General features: G+C 39.2%; 1 long non-coding RNA gene across 1 annotated transcript in view; it reads left to right on the forward strand.

Moving 5' to 3' along the window:
- Positions 1–27,362, forward strand: part of LOC148366941 (uncharacterized) — a 168,347-nt gene extending 140,985 nt beyond the window's left edge. The window contains exons 3-5 of the long non-coding RNA XR_015850253.1: positions 1,701–1,812; positions 21,402–21,525; positions 24,536–27,362. This is a non-coding gene — a long non-coding RNA (uncharacterized LOC148366941). The remainder of the gene's footprint in view (positions 1–1,700; positions 1,813–21,401; positions 21,526–24,535) is intronic.
- Positions 27,363–27,666: the final 304 nt, after the last annotated feature.

Raw genomic sequence — 27,666 nt, forward strand, 5'->3', positions numbered from 1 at the left:
AGTCTCTAAAAGCTGTTTTCTTATTGACATCCGCACAATCACTCACCCTGCACACAAAGGATGCTTAATCAATGCATAGATTCTGCCCCCTGTCGTCAATAATGAAAATTACATCTATAATCAATTACACTGTGTTCTGTGTTACCAACAATAACATTCTTCCTTTAATGACTTGGTTTGGGGGACTTTTGGAAATTAACACAGTGGTGTTGGGCCGGACGACTAATTTGGACTTTTTAAAAGCAGTATTGATCAACAAAATTGGATCTTTCATTATATTTTCTGATATTCAGCTAAATCATCGCATTTTGTTTGTTTATACATGGGATACCAGGGATAAGAAATAATCAATTTTTTATATTTTATTTAAAGTTTATTATCTGGTAAATTGACTTTTTTACAAAAGCTGTCTTTTAAAAAAAAAAGGAAAATTAAAACTTAAATTTACAAAAATTGTCTTATCTGGCAGAAGTGGATCATTTTATTATCATTCGTAGTAGTAGTTTTTATTTGCAAATTCTTTATTTTATTTCTTTTCTATTTTGCAAGATTTAACTTGTTTTTCTTGGTAAAAAAAATAAGATAAAATGAAACTTTATATAGACAGCACTATAATATGGCATATCATTTTAATTTATTATCAATAGTATTTATTTACAATATTTATAACTATATATGTTTTCTATTTTACTATATTCCAACATGAATAAATCCATCAAAAATAAACATAGTTTTAAATCATAAAGATAAGTTTTCAAATAAGAAAAATGTCTAATTTGGCAGAAATTGATAATTTCATTATTCATATACATTTTTAATGTTTTGATTTTATTTATTTTCTGTTTTGCAATATTTAACTTATTTTTCTTGGTAAAAAATAAAATAAAATGAAACTTTAAATAAGTGTGCAATATGGCAGATCATTTTAATTTATTATCAATAGTAATTATTTATATTTATTTTCATTTTGTACTTATTTAGTTTGTAGTATATTTTAACTTGAATACATAACTAAATACATGTAACATAAAAATATTTAAAGATGTAAAGATGAAATAAGCAAAAATGTATGATATGGCAGATGACAGGCCATTTTAATTTATCATTTAAAATATTTCTTAATATTTGTATGGTATTCTTTTCCCATTTTATTATATTTTAATCGCCTTTTTCTTTAACAAATAAAAATAAAACTTTAAAATATCCAATATTGGAGATTATATTGATATTCTATATTCCTTCTTATAGTATTATTATATAAAAATAAGAAACAAACTAAGAGGGGGGAATCATCTGCCAGTTGTACAGTAAAATGTTATTATTATTTTACCTATTTTTGAAGTTATATTTATCAAAATTACTAAAACATACTTAAAATGAGCAATAGCCTCTGCTATTGTATTTTACTAATTAATTTGCTCATGTAAAGACATGTTTTTTTGTTACTATTTTATATATATATATATATATATATATATATATATATATATATATATATATATATATATATATATATATATATATATATATATATATATATATATATATATATGAACTATGTTAAACGCATTAACTATGTTGAACTATGTTAAACGCATTAAAAACGTAGTGTTTTGGTTGCAGACCAGACACTGAGGGGTTTTCTGTTTTTTGGGTTTTTCTTTTTTCAAATGTTTGACAGCATTCTCTTATTATTGCAGAGAGCACAGCCTCCTCTCCTGGACAAACGCAAAAGCAGCAAGGCCCTGGCAGATGCTGCAGCCCCTGCTATGAGTCCTACAAATCAACTTTACAGCAATCACGCCACTTCAGGTAATGAAATCGCATTTTATCACCGGGGCCGCAGCGGACGCTAAACGCTTTCAAAATCAAGCTAGCCACTCCATTGCTGTCCCTGAGGAAATCTCGAAATTTCAAATATCTACCTCGACAACCCCTTCCTCCCCGACAGATAAGCAGTTATTTGACTGGAGAAAAATCATATTATTGCCGGGGGAAGCGTTAAAAAGCGTCCGGTGATCAATGTATCTGATTGGTCGACTCTGACGGCGCAGCTAATCAGGCCGGGGGGATCGATGGCATAGCTGTCACGATACCGCCTTGGGAAAAGTGAAACGATGGGACAACAATGGATAAAAACCTGCTGGGACGCGAAGAAAACTCTGTGTTTAATCAGTAGTACTCAGATATGACTCCATTAAGCTGCCTTGTTGAGTCACTTTTAAAAAAAAACTTTTTCTCCAGACTGTACAGTGCACCGAAAAACCCCAAAATGTCCAGAAATGAGAAAGTGCATCCTATAAAGCATAATACAATGGATAAAATTAGAAATTCATTCAGTAAATTCAGGTGTGCATTACTTAACAGGTTTTTATGGTATACAGTAATCCCTCACTGTATCACGGTTTACAGTTTCGCTACTTTGCCGATTTTCATCATGCATAGTATTCTGCGTTCTGATTGGTTCAACGGTCGCCACGCCCCTTTTCCGCTGGTTTCCGTCTGTACGTCAATAACACTGTGGTGTGAGTGGTACACATACGTAAAACGCTTGACGAACCTACTTTATGTATGTGCAAATCTTCGAATTTCTCTAAAAGCTGTCATTTCAACAAAAACACTCTGGACTGACAAAAGCACCAAAAGGCAAAAGAAGATGCTTTCTATTACCAATAAAGTTGGACTCCTCTATCCGCTTAACAAGCTCTGTAGCCAAATGTAGGTATTTGGCGCTCTCTGGTGGCTTTTCGAAAATGTTTGATAATGGTTAAAATATATGGTTCCTGTAAAAGAGAAAACAGAACTAATTCTTAACATTTCCTTCCTTAAAAGCATTAAACAATATTTTTAATTTTTCCCCTGCTCCTGACATATTTTTGGGGCAGTTTTTTGGTCCAAATAACTCTTTCAACTTTGGAGTTGCCAACCGGAAAGGACTGTAAATGCAGTTTTCCATAACGTCCACATGATGACGGCAAAGTATCATGCAGTATTTCAATAAAGCTGCAAGATCATTATCAAAATTATAAGTTGACAGCACAGAAGTTATTTGTTTAAAACTACATTAATTAGGTACAGTAATTGTATTTGTTAAACAAAGTGAAAACTGGATTGTGGCAGTGAACGCGCAGAGACTTTAACACCAGATGTTCTGTGGTACAGATGACATATGAAGAGGCATTGGCCCTTATCTTATCAATTCACCATTTCTACTCATGGTGCCAGAAACAATGTCTTGTAAAGTGCATTCTGATAGGTTAAACAGTCTCCAATTCTTCACTTATGCATCAATATTGTTGCCAAAGACCAAAACAGAAAACAGAAATTAATTCAACAAAATACGATACTAGCGCTTTTACTTACTTATATCTCAAAGTGAGAGGTTATTAACGCACAGGTAAAGAAGTGGAGGGACTGGTTAACCTATCAGAATGTACTATGAAAATTGGTGTTTCTTGCACATTAAAAATAATGTGATATTGAGATAACTTCTAATGCCTTTTTGTGCGTCATCTGTACCACTTGTGGTAAAATGTTAGCGCCCTCACTACGAACAATGTTAACTGATTTTAATCTGAAATATTTTTCGACTGATTAATCATTGCAATATTGTGTGCTGTGTGAACCTTCTTCACATGTCGGTAGCTTTTACTGTAGTCCCAATTTCATGCGCCTTATATTCGAAATGCAGTTAATGAAAAATATTTGAGGGAAGAATTTTCGGATGCGTCGTGTAATCCTGTGGTGATTTGATTAATTTTCCAATCAGTTTGTGAGCACTGAGTCAGTTTAAATGTTTTTGATAAATATTATTTATCATGTTTCAGTAATTTTATATATTAATATTAGATATTAAGTTAAAATAATCATATGAACAAAACCATCATCCATTTACCCTACTGGGTCATGCTGCTCAATTTTAATTACATTTTGTTATTTAAGTAATGTTTTCATTTTAGAAGAAAGATTAAAAATGTGTTTGCAGTGTATATTTAAACGTTGAGATTTTTATTTTTATTTTTATGTGTTGGTTATATTTAATGTTTAAGGGTAAATAAAAAAGAACACTTACAGATAAAATACCCAAGATATTTTCGAAGAGGTGATACATTCTCTCGTAAAGAGAAACCAAATGTATTCAACATTTAATATTGTTTCAATAAATAAAATATTTAAAAGTAGGCGTTGCAGAAGTAGTTAATACTTTGGACAACTTCCTTTTGCTGCAATCACAGCCTCAAGTCTTTTGGGGTATGTCTCCAAAGGTTTTGACCATCTTGCCTATTCTTAATGACAAAACAGCTCAATTTCCTTAAGGTTTGATGGTGAACACTTTTGCACAGAATTATTCAGATCTTTCCTCAAATGCTCTGTACGATTGAGGTCTGGACTTTGGCTTTATATCGGGAATTCAAAACCATTTTAGGGCCGTTTTCCTGTTGAAGGATGAACCTGCGCCACATTTTAAGGTGTCTTGCAGACTCCAAAATATTTTCAGAATCGCCTTGTATTAGGCTCCATCCATCTTCCCATCAAGTCTAATCGTCTTTCCAGTCCCTGCTGAAGAAAAGCAACCACAGAGCATGATGCTGCCACCACCATGATTAACAGTGGGGATAGTGTTTTCAGGGTGATGTAAATGTAAATGAAGGTCACGCTTTACAATGTGCTTCACACTTACCCATTGACACACACTCACACACCGATAGCAGCTCCAACAATGCAAGGTGCCTGCCTGTTTACCAGGGACTTTAGGGGTTCGGTGTCTTGTCCAAGGACACCTCGCCTTTTAACTCGGAGGAGCTGGGAATCGCACCTGGGACCTCTCGATACCAAGACGAGTGCTCTACATCCTGAGCCACTGGCGCCTCGATGTGCTGTGTTAATTTGAATGCTAAGCATTACGGTTGTCATTCAGCCCAAAAAGGTCAATTTTGGTCTCATCTGACATTGTTCCACATGTTATTTGCGTCACTTATGTGGCTTCTTGCAAACGCCAAACTCGCCTTTTCATGGTATTTTTTAAGAAACTGCTTCCTTCGTGCTCCTCTTCCATGAAGGGCGGATTTACACAAAGTACGACTAATAGTTGTCTTATGCACAGATCGCCCCACCTCAGGTGTGTATGCCTGAAGGTCATCCAATGTAATCATCTGTCTCTTGGTTGCTTCTCTGATGAATTTTCTCCTTGTTTTGGCCGATGGTTTAGAGGGATGGCCGGGTCTTGGTAGGTTTGCAGTCTTCTTTGCTCTCTTTTTTTAGATATTATTGCTCACACAGTGCTCATGGAGATGTGTAAATGTCGAAAAATCTTCCTGTATCCCATTCCTGCTTTGAACTTTTCTGCAACTTTAGCCCGGACCTGCCTTGTGTGTTCTTTGGTATTCATAATGCTGTTCTGCTGAAAATTGCTCAGGAGATACACCTAGCGACACACCCAGGTGCTGAAGTCAATAGCAGAAGCCATCAGCAAAGGCATTTGAAGCTCCAGCCGAGCGATAAACACCAACTGGGCAACTGCTTTTGTCAGAGAAGGAGCCCTGCCAAGAACAAGGTTCAGGACGGCACCGTGAAGAATCTAGGTAGTGGTCCAGGACTGGCATCTCCATGTAGACCTGGAAAAAAGCTGCGGGTTCCCAAACACTTGTCAGCAACACCCTGGGACCGGACTTTCTACTGGTCTCAGAGAGCACCAAAAATATTGTGCTAATGGAGTTGGCTGTGCCATGGGAAGACCCCTTCGGGGGAGCCTACGAGAGGAAGATTACCAAGTACGAACTGCTGGTTATTGACTGTTGGCTGCAGGGCTGGAAGGCAAGATGTATGCCCATCGAAAGAGGCAGCAGAGGATTTACGAGGCACTTTCTCTACAAAGCTTTAAGTGACTTGGGCATAACGGGAACATCAAGGAGCAGCGCCATTAAGAACACCATTGAAGCAGCTAAGAGCCTTGAGATGGCTCTGGATCTGGAGAGGAGAACCTTGAGGACAGGCATATTCCGCCTGAACAAAGGCCGCAGGGTTGATAATGTTGAGGGACCCGAAACACCCAGTGAACCTAGTAAACATTACAGACGATGTGTTATGGTGCATCAGTAGATGTATTGTAGAACTAGAACTGTTTTTGATATATTATGAAACATTTTGAATAAAACTAAAATACATTAAATGTTAAAAAATTATATAACTTTTACTATTCAGCTTATTTGTTGCCATTTATTGTGCAAAGTGCATCATGTGCATCGTGTCTTGGAAAATGAGTAGCAGAAAAAACAAACATGAGTGGCAGCGTATGTGTTTCAAAATCTGCTTCCGTGTAAGTGAAATATGTCTTTTTCACCTGATGATAAATCTGTGTGCGTTTGCGTCCGTGCAGAGATCCCGAGACTCCCTATCTTGACAAAGTCTGGTAATTAACGACACAGCCTATTAAAGGGGGAATATTCAGCCGGTGATAAATGGCTTTAATAACAAGGTCGTGTTCTCTCTAACAGAGACGGATCCTCCCGCCATCGTTTCCCCCGCCCGATAGATAAAAGCAGCTCGGATTACCGTCCTCTCCATCTCGCCTTCTCCCCACGGACGTCTTCTCTCCTCGTCCGCATATTTAGAGCAGGAAAGTTCCATCCGTCAGTCTGTCACCGCCTCTTTTCTGCAGGCCGGAACATGTGATTTTCTTGCACGCAAATTGGACGGTTAAGCGACACCGGGAGCGATTTATGTGGCTGACCACGGGGGTCACATCCATTGGGCTACCTCAGTGTGAGATCATTACGGATGTCTTGTTAGGATATAGGACAATATTCAAAAAGTTTTTTTTTTGTTCAGAATCACAATTTTGTGGTCATGTGAAAAACGCTTCATTATTTCCCGAAATGAATTTGAGGTTGTTGTTTTTTAAATGAAAGCAACAATATACGGGTTATTTCTGTTTTTCTGTGCCATTTGAGGCCCAGTGACTTAAAATGGTACACAGTGTTTGTGTGAAAATGGGCTTATACTTATTTTTGAAATATTTTATTTTATGCTTAACTGCCAACCACCCTAGGACAAACTGAAATGTATGAAAATGAATTACTCTGATCGTAGTACAAGTAAATGCTATGTCCTCGGGCATGATTGATTGATTTCTGTTACAAATATAAGTGAGAAAAATCAAATAAATTCATCGTTTTCATCATTTCTGTATTGCCTTAATGCTAATATTTCTCACCTATCTTCAATTTCAGTCCATAGTGCATTTTTCATGTTTAAAATCTCTAGAATATGTTGTGTGAACTACTCCCTGGTTACTCTAAGAGTTCTATTGACCCTTTGCACACACTAAACTAGTCACGTGACGACACCATGACGGATGGTAGCAACATTTCCTAAACAGTACACAACAAAAACAAAACAACTATACTTTTCAACACAATTGGCAATGACTCTTCAAACAAATATCGTACAGCTGTCGGATGAGGTGGATCACCTATTGTCACAGACTAGGAATGGAGACGGGACCCAATAGCGTTCGTTTTACTCAATTTTGTTTAAGAAGGAGAACAGGACTTGCCTCCACGATCCGATGATCGTCGGTCACGGGTAGCTGATGGCAGGAACGCGGAAGTGGCACTTCTGTGTCAAGCGAGGGTAGTCGTTGACAGCGAGAAAACCGGTCGATGGCCAGGACGGGGGAGCAAAACAGAAACAGGTCCAGAAAAAGGTCGGCAACAGGTATCAGGCAGGAAAATGTCGGAGAGTACAAAAGCTTGCCTAGCTGAGAGCATAGGTTCGTAGATGGTCTGACGGGTTCTTTCAGGAAGAGGGGGGTTTAAAAAGAGTTCAGAATGGCTGTTGGCGCATCAGTAATCATGACACTTATATAGAGAAACTGAGGATAGCATTAGCAGTGCTAGCTACCGAGCAATACAGTCTTCCTCCTGACATATTCACACATCTAAATAAACTGTCCAGTCTTCCTGATTTCAGTCCACATCTTTTGTACCACTGTATTGTAAATTAACTATCCCCATACACTGGTGCTGATCGAAAAGATTATAAAAGTCTGGAAGCGTACCAGGTTTTTGTAGCTGGTACGCGTTACTGTGCTTCATTTTTCCGACAAATGCGCGGCATGAAATATTCCCCTCGCATTGTTACTAAATCGACCTTGTGTCTAAATTTTTGGGGAATGTAATAGAACCATTCCTTACCAATCAGGACCCCATGAGAAAGTTTTATGTACCATGAGGCCCCAGACTGTCATCAGTTTGACAACCCAGCTTTAGCAAACTGACAGGGAAAAAGAGACAATAATATAATGTAAAACAATAAATCTTATATAATACAGATGTCATGAGAAATACAAGCATCTCCAACTCGTTTATTTCAAGAGGATAAAAAAATGATAACCCAAGATAATATCAGATAGTCAAGATGATCTTCAAAATTTGTATTTTTCTCAAGAGAATAAAAATAATCATTCTACAAATAAAGACATTTGGGGCAATTTTTGTTCCAGTCATGAATTAAAAACATGTTTAGAAGGATAAAAACAAATACTAATAGTCTCCAAAAATATTTTTAGGATAATTTTCCAGACAATAATTTAAATCTTAATAAAAAAATAGAATTAAAAACAATAAGAATAATCCTTAAATTTAGCCAACCTTTAAAAAATATGGCCCCTCAAAAAGATGAAATAATTCTTAAAATGAGTAAATTCACTGCCAATGAGGTAAGAAATAATTTTCTTTTGCAGATTAGGAATTACAAATCTATAAGATTTGGAGAAATAGGAATCTTATAGGTATCCAATCAATCCATTTAAAAAAACAGCTCCTAATTATCCAGTTAGATATTAAGCGTCTAATAATAACCTTTGCAAACACTATGTTGCTTACATGGATCTTGGTTAATTAATGTAGGAAATTCCCAAACAAATAATGGACAGCCAACACTTATGTACCAAACTAAATCAAATTGATCCTTTGTAATTAGAATTCATTTGTATTTTTGTCAGATGGTAATTTGGTTATACAACAACATTAGCCGTGATGGTCACTGAGGCTTCGGTCTTGCCAAAACAAGCAGGACCACCCATCAAGCAATCGAGTACTTGATAATATCCTAAGCCCTCTCACAGGGCCATAAGAGAGTGAGTCAATTAAATACACATGAGAATCTAATAAGGCCCCCCCACTTGTGCTTGAGTCTGGAAGGTAAGAGTCTTCGGGGACCCGTACTGCAGAGATAGGACACAGTGTTAGCAAACCATGTAAATTACTGTATTTCACGGACTATAAGGTGCATTGGATTATAAGGCGCACAATACAAAATGAAATGGCCTTTTGTGATATATTTTTTCATATATAAGGCGCACCGTACTACAAGGTACGTGGAATTAAAACAAAAGTATAAGCTTGAATGAAATGGTTTGAATGAAAATAAATAAATGCATTAAAATTCAAATAATTTATTTCATAGAACATAAATTGACACTATGACATTTGGTTTCACCACTAAAATTAATTATTTCATTCATAAACATCTTCACACCAAAGTACGGTATCCCCATTTTGCAGCTATTAAGTGAACGATATCCCGAATAACCGAATACATATATGTATAATGTATATATAATGTATATGAAGTGACTGAAAACCTCCAGCAGCAGGTTGTCCAGATGAAAACAGAAAGAATGACCAGCTATAGCAAGACAAGTTGATTGTTCCAAATCTGTGATTTCAAAACTATTGAGTCTTTACAAAACCACAAACTAATTCAAGTCACCCAAGACTGGTTGTCCACAGAAGTCAAAGACAAGAGAGGACAGGTCACTATGTAGGAGGTCAATGGGAAATTGTTTCCACACAGCAGCTGAAATTGCTCGCCAGTTCAGTGCTGAACATCGTAAGGATCTGAAAGTCATCAATTAAATCGGACTCTGAGGAAAGTCATAAGAGCGCAAAGAAATGCTGATCACCACCAGGAGCTACGTGGATTGTTATTAGGTCCGGTAATAGACAGAGGCGGCGTCAGTAGATAAAGCCAAAGAAGGGCTTTAGGTCCAGCCTACTGCTCCAGAACCGGCAAACACAGAGGACAGACAGAATCAGAACCGGCAAACACAGAGGACAGACAGAATCAGAACCGGCAAACACAGAAGACAGACAGAATCAGAACCGGCAAACAGGCGAGAGAAAATCAGAACCGGCAAACAGGCGAGAGAAAATCAGAACCGGCAAAAACAAGAGAGTCAGAATCAGAACCGGCAAAAACAAGAGAGTCAGAATCAGAACCGGCAAAAACAAGAGAGTCAGAATCAGAACCGGCAAAAACAGGCGAGTCAAAATCAGAACCGGCAAAACAGGCGAGTCAAAATCAGAACCGGCAAAACAGGCGAGTCAAAATCAGAACCGGCAAAACAGGCGAGTCAAAATCAGAACCGGCAAAAACAACAGAACTCTCACAAGCCACCCCTGCTAAGCCTGTATCCCATCAGCGCCAGATCAAATACCCATGAAACAGATGACATACAACTTGTGTGAAACCGATATATTTGTGTATTTTCAACTTGAGGATCCCTGATGCTCACCTGCAGCTAGCCAGTTGCTCTCTTCACTGCTTTCTTGCACTGGAATTAGAAGCCCTTTAATATCATTGTACTATTTTTTAATGACAATAAACACAAATAATTCATTCACTGCAATTCTGTAAATTGTGATTTTATTTGTAGATGGATAGTTGTTGTTTTTTTACAGTCATATCTTTCATATGTTACTGATATCTAATTAAAACATTTTTCTGTCACGGTTGCCATGGCGCCCAATTGGCCCCTCGTGTGTCGCCGCCTGCGGCTCATTAACAATTTGGCTTTCCGTCTTTTTAAGCTCAGTGCGCTCTCTCTTACTTTGTCAGTCCGCAAAGGAACTTCTGCCCCACAAGACGTAGGTTCTGACTCGGTCCTGTTTTCCTGTTGGTATTTCCAGTCCGGTATTGTTCCCGTTTGTTTTTGCCCTGTTAATTTCGGGTTCCAGTTTTGTTTCCGTCTGTTTTTGTCCTGTTTGTTATTTTCTCCAGTTTTTGTTCCCGTCTAGTTTCTCCTGTTGAGTTTCGATATCGTGATTTGTTATCTATCTTGTCTGTCCCGTCCTGTCCGGTATCGACCCCATCTATCCGGTATCAACTCGGGCAATTGGAATTGATCTCGTCGGTCTCAGGCTTCCTGTCTTTCCACGCCAGACCGGCTGCCTAACGAGCATGACTCCCCATTTCCCGTGATATAAAGGCTTGTGTGAGAACGCCACACGATTGGGTCCTGATCCTGTTTTGGTTCTTGACATTTTCTTCTTCACGGGTTTTGACTATCGCTGGACTTTTTTGGAACGCAATCCCAGCGAGAAACAAGGGATTACTCTTATTGTTACTATGCATTTCTAATTTTATCCACCATATTTTTCAGTATATGAGGCACACTGGATTATAAAGCAAAATTCAAAATTTCTGGCAAATTTGTGAATTTTAGGTGCACCTTATACACCTGGAAAAAACAATAATAAAATAAAAATCAGAATCTTTCTAATATTAACGCAAAGTATCAAAACACATTTCACGATTCCTCTTAATTACGAGTGAAATACAAGTTAAAGTTCAAGGTTCTAAGACGACTGATCAATCATTCAGAACATGATTAGTATCAAGGATCATTTTGTCAATCCGTTTCTAATTGAAGCTGAAAAGGGAGGTCTGGACAATATTTCCCGTTATAATTAGCTTGATAATCACGTTTGATGAATGAGAGTGCTCTTTTCCGTCGTCTAGCGCATGAGATACGAGCGCGAACGTGATTCTCATTCACGCCGGGTTACGATGACTGATGGCTTTTAAATTACAATTCCGTCGAGCAAAGTATTCGCGAGGAATGGGGAGTCGACGCTAATTGATAGCAGGTAAACGAAGGGAAATGGAGGCATCAAGTCCAGAATCTTCAGATTTTTGTTTATTAGAGCACATCTGTTCATTTTACTCAATGCCTCATTAAAACGCTAAACAGAGGACAGATTTCTTTTTAACAATTTGCTTTAATGAACTCAAATGATTAAGATTGGGGTTGATGTACTCTGTGATTGAATATGATCACATTTTGAATCTGCAAAATTTGATTACATCAGTGGTAGTGTCAATACAATTTATATTTTGACTTAACCATGACTGAAAAAATATATATATAAAAGATATGTATTGAATAATTACAGACAGATGGACTGACTGATGGACAGACCGACAGATAAAAAATATAGTGAAATAAGAACAACTGTGCTTAAATTGTGCAAAATGATTTGCGATAATAAATAATTGAATGTTCAAAACAGATAGACTGTCAGGATTAGAATGGAAACAGGACCCAATTGCGTTATGTTTCTCACAAGTTTTATTGAAGGAAAGATGAAAGGCTGCGATCCGGTGTTCGCTGGACGCGTGAAGTAGGTCGCCCTAGTACTCGGATTGTGATCATAACACGGAAGTGGATCTTCCGTTGCGAGCGAGGGTATTGTCAGGGACGGAAAAACGGGTCGGTAGCCGGGACTGGTAGAGCAAGGCGTGGTCGGGGTCGGAAACGAGTCGTAAGCTAGAACGGGAGAGCAGACCTGGTCAGGATAAAAACGGGTCGTAGCCGGAGACAGACGGGAGCAAAAACGGGACAGGTGGGAGTCAGGGTCGAAAAAAAGCTTGCCTTGTATACACTGAGGTTCGCAGACGGACTGACAACAGGAGACTGACAGGACTGGGTTCCAAATAGTGACAGGGAGCCAATCAGACCCCACAGCGGCGGTTGTCGCCAAATGAGCAAGCACAGGTTAATCACATCAGTAATCATGACATAGTATAGTTTCCCTTGTTTTTTTTTTTTCTAATAAAAAATAATAATACTTAAAAGAATAAATGTATTATGATTACATATACAATTTGGTATGGCTACAATCATGTTTCAGTGATTTACCTGGGAAACTGCCTCTTGAGGTCGACTATCATTTTCCACTCTCTGCCGGGTGAGAAGAGCCTTATCATGTTTGATGGGCGGGGGGCAGTGGTATCTTCGCCACCCCTTGAAAACTGTATGGTGTCTGTTAGCTTCGATCACCTCTGCCAGCTTCTTCAGGACAGCGTCATGTCGCCATCTGTAGCGGTTTTGGGACAGTGACGTCTTGCGAAAGGATGAACTAAAGGCTAGAATTGATGGTACTACAGAGGGGGCAGATCTCTTTGGTGCTGAACCACAGGAAGCTAAGACTTGCTTGAGGGATCTTGCACAGGACATAGACCTGCCCATGACACCTTCCCATGTGGTACAGCTGCCCTGTCTGCTTTGGGAAACTGCCTTGATGGTATGGCAATCCTGATCTGACCTTATTTCTTCCGTCACCTCCATGGTGTTTCTCTCCCACTTTGAAGCCTTTGACCAAACGAGGGTGGCCTCTCAACACCCGAGACCTGCTCGACCCCTGTTTCAACCTGACCAATTGCCTGGTCGACCTACTTCCGTTTTGTAACGCAAACTGATAGAGTCCAACGGTAATTGAAGTATGTTCCGACCGAAAAGGCCCATCTCCGCAGCCCCAACCACTTCCTAATAAGGAAGTTCAACAGCCGGTCAAATTTGCTTACCAGTAAGGAAGGGACTTGGCTCACTTTCAGTGGCCACATTACCTGATGATGGATGACTGATAGCAGGTAGTTGCCTTGCATGGATGACGCTGCTATCGGTTATTTAGTGTCTAAATGGGAAAAGTGTGAATCACATTCTAAAGTGCTTTGGGAGGTCTTCATTGACTTGAAAAGCGCTATATAAATGCAGACCATTTACATTTATTTTTATAAAAAAAAGAGTATATTTAACTTTATTTTGTCTTCTTAAAAATCAATTAAAAATAATATTTGAATTAATGAAAATGTAATACTTAAATTCAAACAGGTAAATATATTTTATTCTTTAATTCATATATACCAATATATATATATATATATATATATATGCGCTCTCTCTCGCGCTCTCACGCTATAAATATGCTCTATATATTTTTTGCAATCAAAAATTAATTAATAATAATTAATATCTAATCAAATAAACAGATATTTAAATTAATGTTAATTGATATTTTACACCTAAATTAACACAGGAGAATACATCTTTAAGTTTTTTTATAGTAAAAAAAAAATTATAATTGTATAACAATGTATTTTTATTATTATTATTTGTTTTTAATAATTTATATATTTATTGATTTATTTATAAATGTAACATTATTTTAAAATATAAGGATAATTTCCTACTTTAAATCGCACACATATTCTTTTGGGGCTTACCGCATGTAAATTCAGTGACATTTAACGACTGTCCAGGGGCCATTTTTGGCCCTCGTACCATATTTAAGTGGCCCCATTCATGGGTTCTGTACATTTTTTCATGCAGATGCAAATCAAGTATTTTTAGGAAGAACCATTTTTACTGAAAAAAATCCACAATTAGGATACATTTATAGCGTGCTATTCGGGTTTCTGTTTAATTGAATTGAAATGTGGTGTGCTTTATAAATTGAAGTTAAAAAAAGAATTAAATGGCCCTTGTATTCTTCCATTTCTTTTCCTGAATTAAAAAGTTTGGAAGCCTCTACTCTAACACATTCCCGTGAATGTCTTTAGGCTTCAATAGTACCCTGTCAGGATAACTACCACATCAATACAAGTCGTATTTTACATCTGTAACCCCAAAAAAAGAGTGAAAAAACTCTGCCTCCCCATTTTTCCTCAGACATATTTACCAGGACAGGGACCCCAATTCCCCAAGCGCGCAAAATGAATTACATTATGGATTATTACATAATTACGCCGCGCGGCAAAGTCTGATAGAGCGGGGAAAATTGAGTTGTGAATATTTCATAACGCAAAGCGCCATCTTTGTTGAGGAAATTATTTAGGGTTCGCGGGGTAATTTTGCAAGTAGGTAAAGGTCGATTGCGAGGCACCGGAGAGCCGTAATTGGAAAATTTTGCCGATCCGAAAGGAGTCGTCGGAGGATGAACACGACGAGACATCATCGCTCTGCGGCAGCCGTTTTGTGGTGATATAGTTGATGTGTTATGTGACACGTACAGTATACCCCCGGGATACGGTGACCCCACATTACGACAATTTCGCTTTAAGGCGCAGCATTCTATCCACTATTTAAAAGAACAACATATTATTTCACGCGCTGTTAGGAATTAAATATTAAAATGTTCCGTTCGATTTAGTTATCTGACTCCATTAACCAAACACCATCTAACAATGTGCGCTCATTTCTTGATGTGAAAAGACGTACAAGGGACCAGCATTTCCACTCGGGTGCAGATTTAATTTCTTAAATAATTTAACTAAGTGAACTCCATCGAATTAGCCGAATAAGTGTCGCTCGAGTCTCTGTCAAGCCTTCTCTCTCGATCTTACCTCTCGATCATCTGCCTTTCTCGATCTTCTGAAGTTCTTCTCCCGGCCCACGTTTTTTTCCATAAGGTTGTGAGCCTCCCATGGGTGCGCCAGGAAAACCCCCACGTGGCCCAACCACCTCGGAGAAGAGCGTCCTGATGTCTGAAAAAACTCATAACAGCAGAGCGCTTATCAAAACAACTTCTCCAAATAATGCCTGCCGTTCTGCGTCAGAGTTCTGTTATCAAAATTCCCTAGCCAAAACATTCCGGATTTGGATCAGCGTGACCTGTCATTGAACTTCAGCCTACCCGGCTAAATTCTTCATTACACTCGATAAATGTAACCTGTATTCAATCGTACAAAATCCCCCATAGTAAAATGTATAAAATCCTTCCGCGCCAAAAAGCTTTGTTTGTATTAAGTGTAAGATGTAAGATGCCTGTCTGTTATTGGACAATATCATATGAAATTCTTGTCTGCTATTGGTTTACATCAGAGCATCATAGAAATGCTGATATGGTATTGGCAACCTTCTACAATGTCTTTCAAAAACGTAAGAAGTTTACAATCTGATGTTTTTTGTTTAAACCCCGTTATTGACCAAGTATTATACAGGCCGCCTTGAATTTTGTCGTTATTTTGGCCATGAGTGATTGCCTTCGCCCTTTTTTCAAGAACAACCCAAACTTTCATAATCCGACCATATTTACCATAACTATGTTTGAAGACAATGTGATAGAAGGAAAAAATGGAAACCAAAAGAAAAAACAGACTTAAAAATAATATTGGGATTAATGAAAGTGTAATACTTAACTTCAAACAGGTAAATACTGTATACCTTTGGTTTTCAAGATTACAATGAAAACTGGAACTTAACATGAACACAGTGTAAGACAACATAAACTGGAAATATGAACTGTTATATATACAAAAACGCTCTCTCAGTTGTCCATATCATGTCAACTACTTTTCACCACATCACATGATTCAGGTCGTCATGGCGATCGCAGATGTGCACTAAACGTCATCCCTCTCTGTCCCGACGATTATGAAAGCACTCCATCATCTTTTTTAGAAAGAAAATAGCTTTGAACAGTCTGTATACGGACCGGTGCCTACACACTGCCATACGGCGTAATGCGGTGGATACAGGAACAAAACTAAGTACGTCGTGTTGACAAAGATCTGATCAAAGCCATTCCTGCCATCTAGTGGTGAGGTTATCATACTGATGGCATTCACAGAGGCTTGATACTCATTGAAGGGGTGCACCCAAGGCCTAAAGACTAGTTTAAGGATGTCACGGTTGCCCATGGCACCCAATGCGGCTCGTTTACCGGTTGGCTTCCCTCCTATTTAAGCTCAGTGCTCTCACTCACCTTTTGTCAGTCCGTCAACAAACCTGTGCACCCACAAGACGTGGGTTTTGACTCGGTTCGGTTTCCTGCTTGTGTTTCCTGCCCGGTATCATTCTTGTCTATTTTGTCCTGTTTAATATCGATCTCCAGTTTCGGTCCAGGCTATTTTGTTCTGTTTGTTAATGATCTCCAGTGTCTGGTAGCGTTCCCGTCTAGTTTGTCCTGCTTATTATCGGACTCTAGTCTCCAGTGCCTGATCTCAATCCTGTCCGTCCCGTCCTGTCCGATATCTGCTCGTGCAATTGGTACCGATCTCGTCAGCCTCTGACTTCCTGTCATTCCACGCCAGACTGCTGCCTTACGACTTCCGCCCAACGATCGCCATATCACTGGCGCTTTGGGTTAACGTGCATGACTGCCCCATTTCCCGTAAAATATAGCTTGTGTGAGAAACGTCACGCATCTGGGTCCTCCTCCTGTTCCGGGTCTTGACAAATAGGAAAACAATGTATTTTTACGTTTTAGCACTCAGGGAGAATGCTTCTAAAAATGTATTTATACCTTATGGCACTGAATAAGTTTATTAGCCGTCAACATCTCACATACCCCCTGCATCCCCCTGCTACTCCACTCAACCAGCTCGAAACACCTCACACTAAGGGTTAATCAAATTCAATTTAATTTATAATTGTTTGTAATGTTAAGTGATAATAGCACATATATTTAGTTAGTGTATTGGTATTTACTTTATACTTTAGAAGGCATTAGCTACGCATTACCATAGGTTTCTATCCCCCACTATACGGCAATTTCACTTTGCATCCCCACTTTAGAATTCATTATAGTAAAATCATATCCCAGGGTCTACTGTATTACCGCTTTTTGATGGATACGCCAGGAAATTTAGCAATAATACATACAAGTATTAGTTAAAATTTATAATTTTATTATTTTATTGTGTTTTTCTGGAGTAGCAGGGGTTACAAACGCATTAGTTAATTAGCATAGGATTCTGTCTCTCTTTATACGACCATTTCACCTTGCGGGCCCCACCTCTGAACAGATTGATGCTGTTTCATGGAGGTTTACTGTATTACTATCTATTTATTTCAGAATGCACCCGCAAAACGGACTAATGTTGTATCCGAGGGTCTACTGTAAGAACGTCTTTGCTGTTTTTAGTTATTTTTTCTTCTGTGTCTCCAGCTTCAGGCACAAAGTCCATGGAATTTTTTTGCCATTCTGGAAAATCGTCTATAGGCAACAGCAGCAATAATTAAGATCAGAGGAGCTAGCGTGAATTACCGAAAAAATGTCCCACGGTTGGACAAATGTGTCACTTAATAGTAACAACGCCGGGAATGTCAAAGAATAATTTTCTCGCCTGTAGAAAACATATGAAGGAATGCCAGTTTTGAAAAATGTCATCTTTAAAAGGCAAATCTAAATGTCAGAGAGACGGATCCTTTGCACAAAGATGGGGATGCCTTCCGGGTCCACGTTCCGAAATAGGCGCCAGAACTCGATTTTTGGCTTCCCAGTTGAAATGAAGCACAATTACTCGATATCGAGTGAACAAAGCGACTTGCTCAAATTGAAGCTCACATAGCCCGGAGAGTGACCTGCTCAAAAGAAACAAAAATGCTTATTCAACGTCACCCTGTAATGATCACTGCCTAGAATACGATTATTGTAGAAAAAACGGACTCTAAACTAGAAATATAAGATAAATGAAGAGAATATTTATATCATTCAAAATGACCAATGATACTTTAAAGTAGGCACGTACCTGATAATGCACGGACAAAAACAATAAATATATTTTGGTAAGGTCTTGAGAAACAATTATAGTTGGCTAAAACCGTGTTTTTTAAAAATCGACCACCAGGAGGTGCTCTAACGTCAAAACAGCCTGGTAGTTGCCGTATTGCTGCTGTGTTACTGCCATGTTTATTTCGTTTCACTTGTACATTTCATTCTTTGAAATAAAAGTAAATGAAAAGAGGAAGAAAGAAGTAAAAACCTCTGTCACGACCAGAACAGAAGTAGGACCCAGTTGCGTAACGTTACTCACTAGTTTATTGAAATATAGAGGAAAGGCAGCGATCCAGTGCTCGCTGGACGCGGGAAGCAAGCCGCTCACGGGATTTGAATGTGCTTCGAATGCGGAAGTGGAGCTTCCGGAGCTGGAGATCGTAGCATAGTTAGACGGAAAAACAGGTCGTAGCCAGAACAGGAGATCAGAACCTGGTCGGCATCAAAAAACAGGTCGTTGCTGGAAACAAATGGGGAAATCAGGAACGGACGTGTGGAAAACGGGTGACAAAACGGGACCGACGGGAGTCAGAAATGCTTCTCTTGTGAAAACAGAGGTTTGCTAACGGACTGACCACAGGTGAGTGAAAGGTCTGAGCTTCAGTAGGACGGGGAACCAATCAGGTAGCCAGCAGCAGCTGGCGCCAAACGAGCAGGTACAGGTGAGTGTAATGAGTCATCATGACAACATCTGTCTCTAAAAAATAGCAAATAAAGTTTGGCATAGTTTTTTTTTGCATTTCTGAAATATTTTCACACTGTAAACATTTCATAAATGGTTAAAAATAGATGAATAAATAGAAAATATTGAGATACTTTTTCTCACATGAAAGCGACAATAAAATGAAAAATAAATTCACGGTATTAAGTTATTCAGCAGAAAAACGGTAACTGTCCATTTACAGTAATATTTTTCTCATTTTATTTTATTTTTTGGGATAATTTTCTTTTGGGAGGGAATTTTTCCCGATTTTTTTTTTTTAGTCATTAGGTAACCAAGACCCTCAATTCCAACCCCTAATGCCGGGCGCCAAGCAGGGAGCCAACAGGTACCAATGCCGTAAGTCTTGGGTATGACTCGGACAAGGGTCAAACCAGCGACCTCACAGTCTTGAGGCAGGAGCGCTACGCCAAGGCCACCGAGCTGGTCATATTTCTCTTTTTCTAGATGACCAGGTAACTTTGGCCATTTTAAGTATAGCTTACATTGATTCTAAAGGGGAAGCTAAAACATGATAACTATGGAAACTCGGCTATCAAGAATAACGAAGAAGGCACATGTTGTCACGGTTGCCATGGCGCCCAGTTGGTCCCAGCCGGGTGGCGCCGGGTCCTGTCGCAGTTGCCACGGCGCCCAATTGGCCCCGCCTATGGATACAGGCTGAGACGCGTTGACTGATGCTTCTTGGGAGTACTTAAACGCGGTCCTTTGAGCCGTTAGTTGTCTGAGCGTCTGTGATACTTCTGTGAAACTTCTGTAAGACTCCTGTTAAACTCTGTGAAATGCCTAGTCTGTGAATTTGCCTGTGTTTGATCCTGTTTTATTTTTTGGCCTGATTTGTTTGATTTTTACCACGCTTTTGTTTGGATTTCAATCCACTTCTGCGACCATCGATCCCCAGATCGAGTGTGCGCGCATTCCTCCTCTCCCTAATAAATTGTGAGTATGTTACGCGAGTGGGTTCTAAATTCTGTTTCCTGCCCTGGTCCGTGACACATGTGTCATTAGCCTCGCCAAAGAATATGGCTGTAAATAATTGACAAACAGGACAAATATTAACAAGGAGAGTATTCAAGCAAGGAAATCTGAAGTAAAGACAATCCTCGCAACTGGAAGTTTTTTTAATCAGTTTTAGTTCTAATCTGCTGTTCCCTCCCCCCCTTTGCATCCATCCACTAACTCCACTATACCAGCTCATGTCACGTCACGCCAAAGGTACATAACATTTAATGGTTTTTTTCAATGTTAATTGACCAAACACATGTATTTTCACTTTAATCGTACTACCTTGTTATTTTAATGTATCTTTTGGATGCTACAGGTCTGGAACATTTAAGATAAACATTATGATAGCTTTCTATACCTTGCAATACAGCACTTTACCATCCATACCTCGGAATGGATTAGCGTTGTATTCTGTGGGTCTCCTGTATTACCAATTATTTCTCTATGGATGCACCAGCTAAATTAGTATCACCGGTCCACGTTAAGTTTTCCTCTTTAGGTGAGTGAGTCGGTATTTCAGGTCAGCAAGAGATCGCTTAAACCCAGGATGGCGAAGTTTATCTTAAACCCAAGAGAGACCCACCGGACCCCCCTCTCAGCAAGCAAATGAGCCCGAAACAAATGTCCTGTCAGGTCGAGTCTCCTAGTCCCAAAGCGCTTAACACGTTTCCCATCTATCGCTCATCCCGTCCCTCACTCCCTTCGAATGAGCTTCCCAATTCCACTTCATTCTGACGATTCAATTTTACAAGGCCATTATCGGCGCCGTAATGTGGGGGTTAAATATATCGGGGCAGACGTGATGTGAAAATAATTAGCGCTGATGAATAATGAATTCATTCCGCTGATGAAGGATGGTGGTCGGGGTAACACGGGGCGAAGGAGGGCTCCTCCTCCCCTTGACAAATGAAAATATTTCAACACTCGAGTCTTTCGGTTATACGTACTCGTCTCCGGCGCATTACTCAAGTTTGTCCCATTAAAGGACGATTTCTTTCCCACAGAACACTTGTCAAATATCCGCTAATCGACGGCCTTTGTCCTCCATCCAGATGGGACTTTGCCGTTTGTTTCATCGTTATGACGCTCATCGGAACTCAATTTCAATCCGGTTCGGCGGCAGTCATGCGACGATGGAGGCCGTGCGTTTCAAACGGTCGGAATCGGAAGCTTTTGGTGAGTGATGGATGGCGAGGCCTCCTCGGTTTCATTAGACATGATGGAAGAAGGAAGTGACTTTGAGGCTCCGACCTCGAGGTGATGAGATTTGAGAACTCATCGTTAAAATCAGTTGGTTTAAAAGTCGAGTTCCCTGTATAGAAAGTGAACTTCGTGTGGTAGTACGAAAAATGGCCAGTATGTCTACCGCAGACTTCTCAGCTCTACTCTGCAGATCAAAAACTATTAAACCAATGTTTACTGTGTTGGGAATTGATCTATCAAAATGTACCATTTATCAAATTGTTCAAATTAGTTATCTGACTCCATTAACTAAACACGACCCACATTCATCCAACCGTTATCTCGTTTTTTGAGAGAGAAATGACCAGAAGGTTAACACGGGGGTGGATGTTTATTGTTCCTAACAGAAGACTTAATTGTATCAACAGGAGACCGCGTCCCTCACCCAGTTGCCCAGGATCATTTATACATTTCACAAAGAAAAAAAAGACATCCCATTGGCTATGTGTCATCTTCAGTTAACGTTAGCTTTCTCTTATTGGTCTTCTCCCCGCATGAGGGCGTGTCGGCTGGGCTCCGCAATGTTCGCATACCAGCAGCGCCCCGACGTCTGCCCTTCTACGTCTGGCCTTCTCCGTCAGCACTCACAGGAATTCTGTTATCAGAAAAAGGTCTGATGGACTCCACACAGCCTAACCTTCTAATGTACCTTGAATAAAAACACAGTCAGTGAATATTGGTACTGCATCAAACTGAATACATGTACTTTGTAGTTAATCGTATAAAATCCTTTATAGTCAAATGCATAAAATTCTTTAACTGATACTCAGGGTTGAGAGGGTTACTTTCAAAGTATAATCCGACAGTTACAAATGACCTCTTGAAAAATGTAATGTGTAACGTAATCCATATAGGATTGGATTTATATCACGATTCTTGATAATAGCTATTCGACAAGTATTGCTATTCGATCATTTAATTTTCTTTCCTAAAAAATAAGCAACATAAATCATAGACTTTTGGTACAATGAACTATGAATGATGTTTAAACAATGCACATCCGTCCTTGTCAGTCATTCCCGAACTGACATTTATTTCAACTAAGACAGCGTGAACATAACATGTACACTGTGTGACACGTTTATAGCTACAAAATGTCATAAATTCAAATGTCAAGGTAATAGGAATATGGTCCTTTAACTCCTTAACGTGTAAGCCGGTGTCGCTCACCAATCACTTGTAGTCATCAGAGAGTTGAATGTGCGCAAACATGGGGTCGTTACTTCCAGGACAATTCAGGAAATACAACTGTGTGAAATATTTACTCCAAAATACATGATAATGCCCACGGATAAAAAGAAAATCCGCCTTAAAGTATTTCTGCTTCGTTGGACTTTCCTTATTGAAATCCGTTCGTTTCACCGCAAAATTGACGTTTACCTGTAAAATGATTCCCAATATGGCCGTTACCTTCTGTCCTTTTGATTGACAGCACTCTCAGCCAATAGCAGGTATTTTCTTACTGTCTACAGCCCGCATTAGTTTAAAAGGGCCTGTATCAGTAAAAACAACATCGCCTTGTTTGGCTACTTAGATGGCTTTTACTCTACTGTATAAAGCTCCCTTTTTATTTTTTACCTATGAACTTTACATTACAATATTATTATCATTGATATAATCATATTTGAATGCTAAACCAAAATACATATTTACTTTTTCCATATTTTGTTTAAAATATTCCAGTTCCTACAACAATATTTTATATAGCCGTTATATTTTACTACTTATTTTGTTGTTGTTCTTGTGCTCTGTACAGCCCTTTGACACTTTTTGTGATAAAGGGCTAGACAAATAAATATGACTTGACTTGACTTGAATACTTTAATGTTAAAGTAATGCAACTTGATTACTTTAGACTACTTTTGGATTAGTCGAATACCAAATACGCTAACGAAGGACAAAATAAACAAAATGTAAACAAAATTAGGCGGCATGGGGGCCTGAGTGGTTAATGCGTCTGGGGCACAGTTCAGAAGTCGCGGGTTCAAATCCAGAAACCAGCCTTCTTGTGTGGAGTTTGTATGTTATTCCTGTGCTTGTGTGGGTTTCCTCCGGGCACTCTGGTTTCCTCCCACATTCCAAAAAGAATCATTTGCCGGTTCAAGTTGTCCCTAGGTGCGAATGAGCGAGTGAGTTGTATGTCTGCTTTGCATGTGCGCTGCGACCGGCTGGTAACCAGCTCAGGGTGTCCCCTGCCCATTTTTCCAAAGATAGCTGGGATGGGCTCCAGCACCCCCGCGACCCTACTGAGGATAAATGTTGCAGATAATGGATGGATGGATGGATATAAAACTTACTAAAATAGTAAAACAATATAACCTTGAAAAAGAATTGGAGGAAACCAAGGTCAGGTAGTTATTTGTAGTCCCACAAAAAGTGCTATAATTCTAAACACGCTATTCTAACCATGAACCATGCTATCTATCCATCTATCTACCTTGGTCATATCCCTCAAGAGGGGTGACCGACAGCAAGACACACACATACAATAACAAAGAAAATAAAAGGGAAATAAATAACAACAACAACAAAAAACACACGATGGCCAACCCAATTGCCCAAACACCCAAACAAGTTAGGCACCTCGGCACCTAAGTTGGTCATGCTTTCGTCCCTCCAGATGAAACGGGACACCAGAAAGCGGCCATGTCACTCGGGTCAGGGTGACACAACACACTCTTTTGTTCAACAGCAGGACCCGACAGCTTTCACTGGTTTACCCCTGCCGCATCATACGGGTGCCCAGCCCATCCTTAAGAACGCGTCCACAATCCCACTATCCTTTCACAACACCTCTCCACTCCTTTCTAGCACCAACAAGAGCTCTAGCTTCCATTATATTTAGACCTCTTTCCTGCAGTGCACTCATAACACCATCCATCCACGTCAATCGCGGCCTTCCTCTTGGTCTCCTTCCATTGACTTCTATTTATGTATATTTCAGATCTTTCATATCTGCAAAGTTGCTGCAGGAGAACATCCGTTTGGCAACAGAGTTACTGAGTGGTGATGACATCCTGTCATCATTTCAGGCTTCAACACCACGTGATTTTCGAAGACCCATTCATCTACCATTGCAACCTAACCTGAGTGGGATGCACCTGCAGAGCCATCCAAAGAATATTCTGTGCACGAATCTATTTTTACAATTCTACTTGTGTGAAGATTACATGATTTAATATTTTTACCTATAAGTGCTTCCCTGTCAAAATGTTTTCGGAAATGATTAACCCCCTGAAATACAAAACCATGATGAAAACGTGTATTTCAAGGTACAGTTTATTTTTTATGGCAATAAATTCTTAATGGCGTTGAGGGCCTGTATCCTCATGCTGCTGACCATCCAAAGACTGCATCGTACCCTCAGGATTTTCAGGTAGGGTCTTCGGGCGCTACTTCGCCCATTTCCTCTGGCCTAGACAATGAGTTAATACGACATCCTAAGAAACATTATATGCATTCATAACCACTTATTCCTATTATAATTTGATTTTATGGTCCCAGAGACACATCAGTAATTACATTTTATAACCTTTAATAAATCGGGAATATGACCATTAAGAGCTATTTAATTGTTACACTCAAAAAAAGTTCAAATAAAAAAGGTCAAACACGTGTTTTGACGTAACAACAACTACAAAAATTGTTTTTCCCCCTACGATATATCTTTTTGATCATTTCAAATTGTGCACATATGTGCAGATGTGATACCTAAACGTATGGCCACGAGTTTGGAATGTATTATTTTTTTGTGTTTGGACGAATAATAGTCAAATTTCAAAAACGTCTCAAATTACATTTTTACTACCGCGTTGTTCTCATAGTTTTACGTTACAGCAGTTAAGGAGGACACAACTGACCTATTTCCTTTATTTTCCTACATTCGCTTCACAGGAACTATAAGTTTCCTTTCTGAGGTACACTCACTAATCGTCAGTAAGACCAATCAATCAGACTAAACAAAATAGTTGACGTGGGAATTTGTCGGTAAACATACCCCGGCACGGGGAAACGTGACAAAAGGAGAAATTGAAATGATAAAAATCCATCCGGCAGTAAAAACTGCGCCTGCGAACGTTAAGAATCCCACAAGTCTTTAATTCCGCATTTTGATGGTTTCCAGAGGAAAACGGTGGCCGTTATCAAAAGGCCATAAGCACTCAAATGTTCCTGCGCTTTCCCTGGAGTTCGGCGAAGGCGGCCGCCGCATGCTCCGAAGACTTCTTTTTATTAAGCTCGCAATGGCGCCGTTTGGATCGGCTTTGTAAAACAGGCCTAATTACGGCGCCTATCGCGAAGGCGAAAGCGCAAATCCAAGAGGAAGTTGCAGCGCTAACTCGTAATCTCCGCCACTTCGACAAATTCCCCTCGCCTCTGCAAATACTGATTACATGCGGGATTTGAAAAGGAGAATTACACCAAAACAATTTAAATGTAATGTAGCCGTCATACGTGCGGGGGCGAGAAGAATGGACAAAGATACCGCCGCATTAATAATACATGCTTTAATTAAGCAGGGGGGGAGCGGGATCAAGAACGCAGCAACATGAAATGATGGGGGAAAAGTCAGAGGGAATGACAAAGAAAGTGGAAAACTCAACTCAGTAGCTGGTTTAAAAGTGGAAGGGAAGATGAATGTTGCAGAAATCTTCCAAATCTAATCTATTCAATCCAAAACTGGATAAAAGCAAGCCCCCAAGCCACAAGTCAGGCTTTTTAATCTGGCTCGGCGAATGAAAATAGTAATAATATCATGACAAAAAATATAATACTAACTAAAATACTACTAAAAAGAACATGTTTTTAAGTCCCAGTTTCGTCCCCATTGTCCCTTTGTGCGTCTACTACAAATACATCTGTTGCTCTTGAAGTACAATAAATATTATAAATTTCTATAACACAATTACCCGTCTGTTATTCTCTATTCAGTACTGCTCAGAAAAATTTAATTATTTGACATGCACTAACTCCTTTTTAAAGTAACGGAAATAGTTACTTTCTATGTTAACTAGTTACTTTTTTACTATCGAGTAATTCAGTTACTGACTCAATAGTGAGTAACTATTACTAATTACTTTTTAGAGTTACATGCCCAACACTGGTTTCAACAGCTATGGCTCGCAACCAGGGTTGGGTAGGGTTACTTTAACTTGATTACTTTCAATTACAGTGGAACCTCGGTTCTCGACCATAATCCGTTCCAGAACCCTGTTCGAAAACCGATTTGTTCGATCACCGAAATCATTTTTCCCATTAAAAATAATGTAAATTGTTTTAATCCGTTCCAACACCATGAATATTTACCTTGAATGTTTAATGTAAACATAAAGCTAACCCAGGCTAATCGTACGTTCGTGTTATCGTAATCTTCCGTACGAAAGATTCCCCTAACATGAACGTCTAAAAATAAAAAAATCAGGTCGTTTACAAGTCATTTAGCACCAAGTGGTGAGCGGTTCATTGGAAAAGGGGCTCCGTTCCAACACCCTCAATGTTGGGCTCTGTTCCAACACCCTGAACGTTTAACGTAAACTTAAAGCTAACCCAGGCTAATCGTACGTTCGCGTTATTGTAATCTTATGAATAGGATTTCTTACCTTTGTGGTAGTCAGCAGAAGGCGCTTGCACACCTCCTTCATATTTGGCTATTATTTTTTTCCTAAATGCAATAGTTGTACGCACTACTTTTCTTTGTTCACCAGTAGCAACTTTGCTGCTTGCACCGACTTTCTTCAGAGGCATAATAAGGGGCTAAAACACCCGTACGCCGCTCAGCATCGCACCCTAGCGTACGCACTCACGCATTACTGGCGTTCGAACGCCGATTTTTTGACCCAACAGCAAAGTAAGAATTTCTCGAAATTTTTGGTCGGACACGGATTTGTTTAAACTGAGAGGCGTTCGTAAACCGAAGTTCCACTGTACTTTTGAATTACTCCAATACCAAATATGCTAATAAAAGACAAAAGAAACTAAATATGAATAAAATTACTACATTTTGTGCAGGCTTGGGGAGTAACGGGATACATGGAATGGCAAAAAATGATGTTGGCAAGCTGTTTAGATTTCTTTTCA

Source organism: Urocampus carinirostris, chromosome 4 (genome assembly GCF_059441175.1).
Source record: "Urocampus carinirostris isolate Australia breed hairy pipefish chromosome 4, RoL_Ucar_1.0, whole genome shotgun sequence".
Lineage (NCBI taxonomy): Eukaryota > Metazoa > Chordata > Actinopteri > Syngnathiformes > Syngnathidae > Urocampus > Urocampus carinirostris.